The 8,602-nt window shown below is 45.7% G+C and overlaps 1 long non-coding RNA gene across 1 annotated transcript; it reads left to right on the top strand.

Moving 5' to 3' along the window:
* Positions 1–813: 813 nt before the first annotated feature.
* LOC110339494 lies at positions 814–5,924 on the top strand. Its single transcript, XR_002381568.2, has 2 exons — positions 814–1,051; positions 4,379–5,924. It is a non-coding gene; the product is annotated as an uncharacterized LOC110339494 (long non-coding RNA).
* Positions 5,925–8,602: the final 2,678 nt, after the last annotated feature.

Below are 8,602 nucleotides of genomic sequence, written 5' to 3'. Positions count from 1 at the left end.
GAGAAACTCCATCTTGAAAAAACAAAACACAAATCAAATCAAAACAAAACAAAAAGACCAGAACTCAGAAGGAAGCCCAGATGGGCTAATTTAGGGAAGGTGGCAGTAACAGGTTCTCTTCTAGGGCCTACAACCTCCCCAGCCACAGGTAGGTGGCTGAGTTTGCAGCACCATGTGTGAATGATGCTCTCCTATTCAGTTGGCTGTAAGTCCAATTAGACAGCGGTTGAGAGACAGCCTTTTTTTTTAAAGCCCTGGCTGTCCTGGAAGTTGCTCTGTAGACCAGGCTGACCTTGAACTCACAGAGATCCACCTGCCTCTGCCACAGAATTGCTTAGATTAAAGGTATGCACCACTGCTGCCCAGCTGAGAAAGACTATTACATAGCCCAGGGTGCCCTTTAATTCTCTATAAAGCTGAAGATGACTGTGAGCTCTGGATTCTCAAGCCTCCACTCCTGGAGTGTTGGGATTGCAGGTGTGGGCCATTACAGCTTGTTAAATTCCCACTTCACCGCTCCAGGCCTACCCTGACAACCTGTAAGCCAAAAGCCACACTCCTACTGAGAAGATAAGACACCCTTGGGCCCCAGACACTGGCACACAGGGCCTCTGACTCCCTTGACTCATGGTTGTGACTTCCCTTGGTTCTTACTGTCACTACATTCTGAGCAAGTTTTCTAGTTTTTGTTTCTCACACTGATGTCTGGTTTTCAAACTGCTTGGGTTTGAGTCTTGGACCCATCACAAGGTTTTTTTTTTTAATGGTTTTGCAAGACAAGGTATTTCTGTGTAACAGTCCTGACTATCCTGGAACTCTGTAGACCAGGCTAGCCTGGAACTCAGAGATCCACCTGCCTCTGCCTCCCAAGTGCTGGGATTGAAGGCGTGTGCCACCAATGCCCGGCCCATTATGAGTTTCTTACTCCCTCTGTCCCTGGGCTTCTTTTGCTAGCAAGTGAAGGTTGTGGCTAGAGCATGAAGACCATAGGACAGTCAGAAGTTGACAGCTGATGCACACGGTACGTGGAGCAGTGAAAGGCAGAGAGAGGGTAAGTGCCAAGGAAATACCAGACACCATTACCAGCACTTTCACTGCCAATTTTAAGCATTTATCTTACTTGACTTTTTATTCTCTGTGTCTCACATAGCAATGGGGCGCACAAGTGGGTTCAGCCTTTGGATGTTGCAGTAAGCTGCCGTCATCTACAAAGTTCACATCTGGAAACAACACAATTGAGTTATTTAAAAAGTAAAAAACTGCGGGCTGGTGGTGGAGTGCCCCTTTAATCCAGCACTCGGGAGGCAGAGGCAGGTGGATCTCTGTGAGTTTGAGGCCAGCCTGGTCTACAGAGCGAGTTCCAGTACAGCCGGGACTACACAGAGAAACCCTGTCTCGAAAAACCCAAAACAAACAAACAAAACTCTCCAAAACAAGAAAACACAAAACAAAATCCCCTTATAGTGTTTTAAGGTTACGACGTTTGTGTTGAGCTACTTTCTTAGCTAACCTGTGGTATATACTGCCCGTGGGCTATGGATTGTGTACACCTGGTAGTAACCCACTTAGGCAAAGTTTGCTAGGCAGGCAAATGGGTGGAGAGATGAATGAGTGGAGAGGCATCTGCTGCAGAGGCCTGTGCTAGCATTTCCATTCAGAAAGTACTCAGCATGAAACACGGTGGAGGAGTGGGTTTGACGGCACACTGGACAATTCCTACTTTTAGTTCTCAGAAAAGATTTTGGAAGAAGATTTTAAAAAAGGGAAAACCCTTCCCTAGATAGCCCCAAGAGCTGTGGTGGTGTTTAAAAAACTCGTATGTGTGTGTGTGCAATATCTATCTATCTATCTATCTATCTATCTATCTACCTACCTATTCATTTTTGTTTTTTGAGACAGCTTGGGCTATCCTGGAACTTGCTCTGTAGACCAGGCTGGTCTTGAACTCACAGAGATCCTCCTGCCTCTGCCTTCTGTGTGCTGGGATTAAATGTGAGCACCACTACACCTGATTAAGCTTGGGCAATTTCTAAAACCCTTTTGCGGGTCTGGGGTCCTATGAAGGAGTAAGTAAGTTCCTGTAAACTGCAGTATTCAGGGCTCCTGGAAAGCACTCATTCAATCTAAAGCCACATGCCGAGTATGGCTGGCAAGTATTTCATGTATGAGTGTGAGAGCTCACCATGGAGATGTATGCTTGGCTTTAGGACGCAAAGCCCCTGTGTACCTCCTCCCCTCTCTCTGTGTACACGCTCTAACGGAAGCTTCTCTTCCCTGGTCTCTCTAGCTGTGACCCCAGGGCAGTCTGAAGAAGTTCCTGTTTCTGGGACCAGGACTGCATTTGTCATGTCCCAGGCATTTCTCTAAAATGATGCAAGCAAGTTTAGCCAAGTCGTGCCTCTTAGATTAGGGGGTAAACACTGAGCCCTTTCCACCAGCTTCCTCTCCCCTGCCCTTTCTCCCCAACCCTTTCCTAATCATCTCAGGAAGGAGATGTTGAATGTGATGGACTGAGCTGCTCATCACAGCGCCCATCTTTGTGCTTGCCCAATGCAATTTCACGCTTTTGCTTTAGTTGACTTAATTCAGAAAACACTCAGCAGTTTATCATGCCTGACCTTCTGTGAGGTCTGTGCTGTAGTCATTAAAAAAAACTCATAACAATTAATATAATTATCACACATTTTTAACACACACACACAATCTATTGTGACTGACTGATAGCTTTATAAAAGACAGTGATTGAGGAAGATGGAGACAATAAAAACTGAACTCTTACCTTCCCCTGTGAAAACCTGGAAGCTGCCCTGCATTACCCCACTGAGCAGTTAGAACAGTACCAGCCAAGCAACTGTGTTGGCTCACCTTGCAGAAACCTTAAAAAGGCAGCTTCAAAATTCCCAAACTAGTAAAGTGCTTTCCAGGCAAAGCGTGAGGACTGGAGTTCAGATCACCAGAAACCGCACAGAGCTTTAGGGGTGCAGCAGCACCCCTGCCGCCTGTAACCACAGGAGGAGGGGCGTGGAGGCAGGGCTCTCTGGAGTTTAGTCCAAAGTATAAGGTCTGGGTTCAGGGAGAGACCTAGCCTCATCATATAAAGCGGAGAGTGATGGGGGAAGGCACGCAGGCCTCTGTATTCCCTGAACAGGTACGTGTCCACATGCACAGGCAACCCCCCATGCAAACACACACACACACACACACACACACCCCTACCTATACAAAAAAGTTCTCAAACTTAACAATTGGAAACAAAAAATGTACAAGGGGGAGGATGCCCACATCTGAGGAAAAGCCCACATTTCCCTATTTCATCCTATACATGAAAAGGGACCAGAGCAAAGCGTGACTGTCCTGCGCTCTCCCCAGCAACCGTCCAATGTCCCCTCTGGTCTTCATTATCATGAATGGGTGAAAGATTGACATCCGGGGCAGCAGTGGCTAAAGATGCCATATGCACCTTCATGTGTGCACACACACTGGACGGTTTGCCCTTTAAGAATCCTTTAAGAACCAGCTTCATGTGTGCACACACACTGGACGGTTTGCCCTTTAAGAATCCTTTAAGAACCAGCTTCATGTGTGCACACACACTGGACGGTTTGCCCTTTAAGAATCCTTTAAGAACCAGCTTCATGTGTGCACACACACTGGACGGTTTGCCCTTTAAGAATCCTTTAAGAACCAGCTTCATGTGTGCACACACACTGGACGGTTTGCCCTTTAAGAATCCTTTAAGAACCAGCTTCATGTGTGCACACACACTGGACGGTTTGCCCTTTAAGAATCAGCTTTAAAATGTCATTTGGAACAGGAGTTGTAGCAGAGGAGGGTAGGAAAGTATTGGGGATTTGGTCTGTCTTGTTTCCTCCAACTCTCAATTTTAAGAAGTACACTCAGTTAACACTTGTTGACAATGAAATGGCATTTTAACAGATAAACAGAGTATTTATCCAAAGTAACAACTAATGTGGTGGCAGGGAATATAATAAAGGGAAAGGAAATTCAAACGAGTTGGCACTACAGCAATGACCCATAATATTCTGATTTTTGTGGGTAGTTGTTGACATCTTAACATTCACAACATTTTTAATCACTCCAAATGAAATACTGAACTTTAAACTTAAAAAAAATTATTTATTTTATGTATGTGAGTGCTCTACTTGCTTGTATGACTTTCTGCCAGAAGAGGGCATCAGATCTCATTACAGATGGTTTTAGCCACCATGTGGTTACTGGGAATTGGACTCAGGACCTCCTGAAGAGTAGCCAGTGTTCTTAACTGCTGAGACATCTCTCCAGCTTCTTAAACTTCTTTTTAACACCATTAAAGACATGTAAAGGATTCCCTTAAGCCATTCTTCATGTCCTTTCATAGGTTTGCCTGCTCCCGGATCCCCAACTCCAACCTTGAGCTCCTTGACTTCGACCATTTACATCAAGCTTCCAAGCCCTCACTCGAAAACTGCCTGGTGACTGAGCACTGTCACCGATGGCCTGAGCAAGTCTGGTGGCTGTGAACCAACACGGTGAGAGGAGCCCGAAAGGAAGAGTCCACCGGATCTGCAGGTGTCAGTAACAGACGGAAGCCCTGACAATGGTCCCAGAAGACCTTGGGTGGCAGCGATGAGAAGACCTGAAGGTGTTGAGAGAGTGGGGCGAAGAGGGTGTGGGCACAAGAGGAGAGAGGACAGCTGTTGATTGGTCAAGGTCAGAAGTAACACCAAAGACCTCAGACTTTGTTCACAGTGTTGGTGATTACATAGCACAGCGTATGTGGGTGGCCCAGATACACATGGGGGTCAGGTTCCGGCCACCCTGAGAAGCACAGCAAGAAATCAGCAAGAATGAATGCTATGGCTAGAGAATCAGCCAGTCTCCTAGCCACACTCCTAGCTCCAGCACCGAGCGGCCACTTCTCCTTATCCTTACTGAAGATGCCTTAAGTCTTGTGTGGAGGAACACGCATGAGCTGTGTGACTGAGGCAGTTGTCAGGGCTGTCGTGGGGGAAGCATGGGTGTCTTAGACCCCATTTACCAAAGCAAAGGGCTGCTGAGGTTTATTCCCCTGACAGTCAGTTCTTATCTCTGACGTTTTGGCTGTCTTTGGAAACCCGAAGGAAAGTTTCCCAAGGCTACAACAAAGTCCCACAGGCTGAGTGGCTCAAAAACAGAAAATCCCTGTGTCACCATTCTACAGGAGAATAATGAAAAATCAAGCTATCTGAGAGATGTGAGGGAAGGGTTCCAGGCCTCTCCCATCGGCTTGAAGACTCTTGTCTTGATGTTCACGTCTGTTCTCGCTGTATCTTCACACTGTCTTTCTCTGTATGTATTAGTGGGTCTGAGTTTCCCATTTTCAAAAACAAACACCAGTCTTTTTGGGTTGGTGTTCACCCTCACTTGTAAAGACTTTGTCTCTAAGTAAGAGCACAGGCTGTAGAAGGAGGACTTAGATTTCGGCTCCTGAGTTAGGGACCTGGTGGGGAAGACAGTTTCATTCACAAAAGCATAGAAAGGAAGAGTGAGGGCTGGGGGAGTCACTCACTCCAGAGGAACATGACCAAAGTGTGCAGACTTGGCATTCTTGTGTTTAGCCTCAGACCCCTGGAAATTCCCTGCTCTGGTCCTCCAGTTCTCAGAATTTCATCCCACTGAGAGAGACATCTAAGTACATTCCATGCTTTTCTGATGACACACTCATCCTTTGCACTCTTCGCAATGTGCTAATCAGGGTTTATTTAAACTAATTTGGCAGATTTGTTGAAGCCAGATCTCTGAGGCTTTTCACTCATTCCTTCTGGTCAAGTGAATCTGATACTCGAGATATTTGACAAATGACAGTATTTGAAGCACCGTATATGTAGGGAGACCTGTTTCCTTCTTGTTGCTACAATAAAACCCTTACCTTGTGTTCTTCCAAATTTCTGAGGACTACTACTGTGCAGATCCTGGAGCCCCTGGTATGCACCAAGTATACAGTGCTAAGCCCCAGAATTCTCTCTCCAGGAGAATGGACGTCTGTGTGGGAGAAGGAACTCTCATATATTCAAGAAAGACAGTTTATGAGTGGGAAGGGAAAAAGCCTAGATGCTCAGAGCCGGAATCCTTGCTTTGGGTTTTGAAAACTTTGCGATTGGCTGCTTTCAGTGTTGTGCCAATTGTTACATTGTTTTTATAACTTTCTCACATGAGAACAGACGGTTGGGAGGTGGAGAGTAGAGGGGAGGCAGTAGGAGGTCTAAGCTAAAGGGTTTTAGATGCTGTGCATGCCCGTTTCTCGTCATTCTAAGGAACTGTTTAGGATGGTTAACCAGAACAAAAGGAGTTCTGTTTGGCTTGGGAGATGCTAAAGGTCTAGGCAAAGGCTCTGGGGAGAGCCCCCTTTGGGTCCCCACACGACGGATGCTATTGGTAGGAAGGGGTGAAAGAAGAGGCCACATCTCAAAGGAGGAAGCCAGGGAGAAGGCTGGGGGTTATTTGTTCTCATAACTGATTCTTGTAAAATCTTACGTGTTGCACGAGAGATCCCTTAATCTCTTCCAAGATTAGTGACCCCAATGACCTGAGTACTTTTCACCTCACCACAGCCATACCGAGGACCAAACTTAAAGTATGAATCCTTAAACCATAACCAAACTACCACAGATGACTACAAAGTTTAAAGAATTAACTTGAGGAAAACCAACTAGGAAGACAAACGTATCAATTTCCAAATATTTCATTATCAGAGGACTTTATACTCTTTAAGAATATTGAGGACCTTAAAGACCATGGTTTTTTGATTGTTTTGCTTTTTTTTTTTTTGGTTTTTATGAGACAGGGTTTCTCTGTATTGTTTTGGAGGCTGTCGGTCCAGCCCAGCCTCGAACTCACAGAGATCCGCCTGCCTCTGCCTCCCTAGTGCTGGGATTAAAGGCAACGCCCAGCTGTTTTGCTTTTTTTTTTTTTTTTTTTTTTTTTTTTTGGAGACAGTGTTTTTCTATGTAGCCTGGGCTATACTGGAACTCACTCTGTAGATTAGGCTGACCTCAAACTCACAGAGATCCACCTGCCTCTGTCTCCTGAGTGCTGGGATTAAAGGCATGTGCCACTACCCTAAGTGATACTTCAGTGGCAGGGAGCTGGCTCAGTGACTATGTGTTTGCCAAGCAAGTATGAAGACCTGGGTTCCTATCTCTAGAACCCGTGTAAGCTGCTCACAGTAGACGCACATCTGACATCCAGCTCTCCTACACAGTGATGTGGACAGAGGCAGGAGAATCCCTGGGAGATCAGAGCCCACCTAGCCATGTGTATGTGCCTGCAAATCACAGAGGCCTTATCTCAAACAATACCAAGGTTATCCCTTAACCTCTACACACACACCTGGATTCACACATAAGAACACACATACACACCTGGATACACACACACCTGAACACACACACACACACACACATACCTGAACACACACACACACCTGAACACACACACACACACACCTGAACACACACACACACCTGAACACACACACACACCTGAACACACACACACACACACACATACCTGAACACACACACACATACCTGACCACACACACACACATACCTGAACACACACATACCTGAACACACACACATACCTAGACACACACATATGCACAGGATAAAAAAAAATTTTAAACACCAGGCTTTTAGTCCAAAATCCAACATTAAAAATATTGATCTAAACCAGGTGGTGGTGGTGCAACACCTTTAATCCCAGCACTCAGGAGGCAGAGGCAGGCTGATCTCTCTGAGTTTGAGGCCAGCCTGGTCTACATAGTGAGTTCCAGGGAATCTAGAGCTGCATAGTGAGACCTTGTCTTGAACAAAACAAAAGAAAACAAAACAAACATACTACCCTCCCAAGACTGATCACACTTACTCTAACTCTTTTTCTTCACATTTGAGAGTTTAGGTTTGCTATGGAAGCTTCTACTTTTCACTTTGTTTAAGGGAGGAAGTCTTTAAAAAATAGACGAGAAACAAACGCTACTACTCAGTATCTGTATTTAATCATCGGTGGTATTCTTCTCGTACTGACAACTTGACATATGCTATGTACTTATAAATCATATTAAAATTCTTTGAATTTTGGATTGCGTCTTTTTTTTTTTTGGTCTTTCGAGGAAATTTGTCACATGTCATGCTGACAGTTGGAAATGCAGAGGAAGATAACAGAAACTGATATTACTCAGCAGTCTCCAGCACTGCCATGCTAGCAACTGGGCCCCTAAACAAAAGGGGACCTAACTTCGGTAAGGCTCTCGCTGCGACCACATGTGACCCATCCTGGGGAATCTTCCCTGGGCTGGAGACACAGTTTCACCTTCAGAGTAGTGGTGAAATGCATTTAGAAACCGGTAGCTTGCAGAGGAACGGGGCCATGTAGTACAGTGAGTTAACAGGGTGACTGCCTTCATCAGGACTTGTCCACAGCATGGATGACGCTCAAATCACTGATGAAATCCAACATGATGTGAATGCCCACGTCCAGGGTTCTTGTATTCCTGGCACCTGGGGATGGGAAGAACACTCCCTCACGCCCTCCCTGCATCTCAGGTTGACCCAGACCACAG

The sequence above is a fragment of the Mesocricetus auratus genome, unplaced genomic scaffold (assembly GCF_017639785.1).
Source record: "Mesocricetus auratus isolate SY011 unplaced genomic scaffold, BCM_Maur_2.0 Super-Scaffold_100676, whole genome shotgun sequence".
NCBI classification, from domain to species: Eukaryota; Metazoa; Chordata; class Mammalia; order Rodentia; family Cricetidae; genus Mesocricetus; species Mesocricetus auratus.
This window is presented reverse-complemented; position numbering and strand designations above follow the sequence as displayed.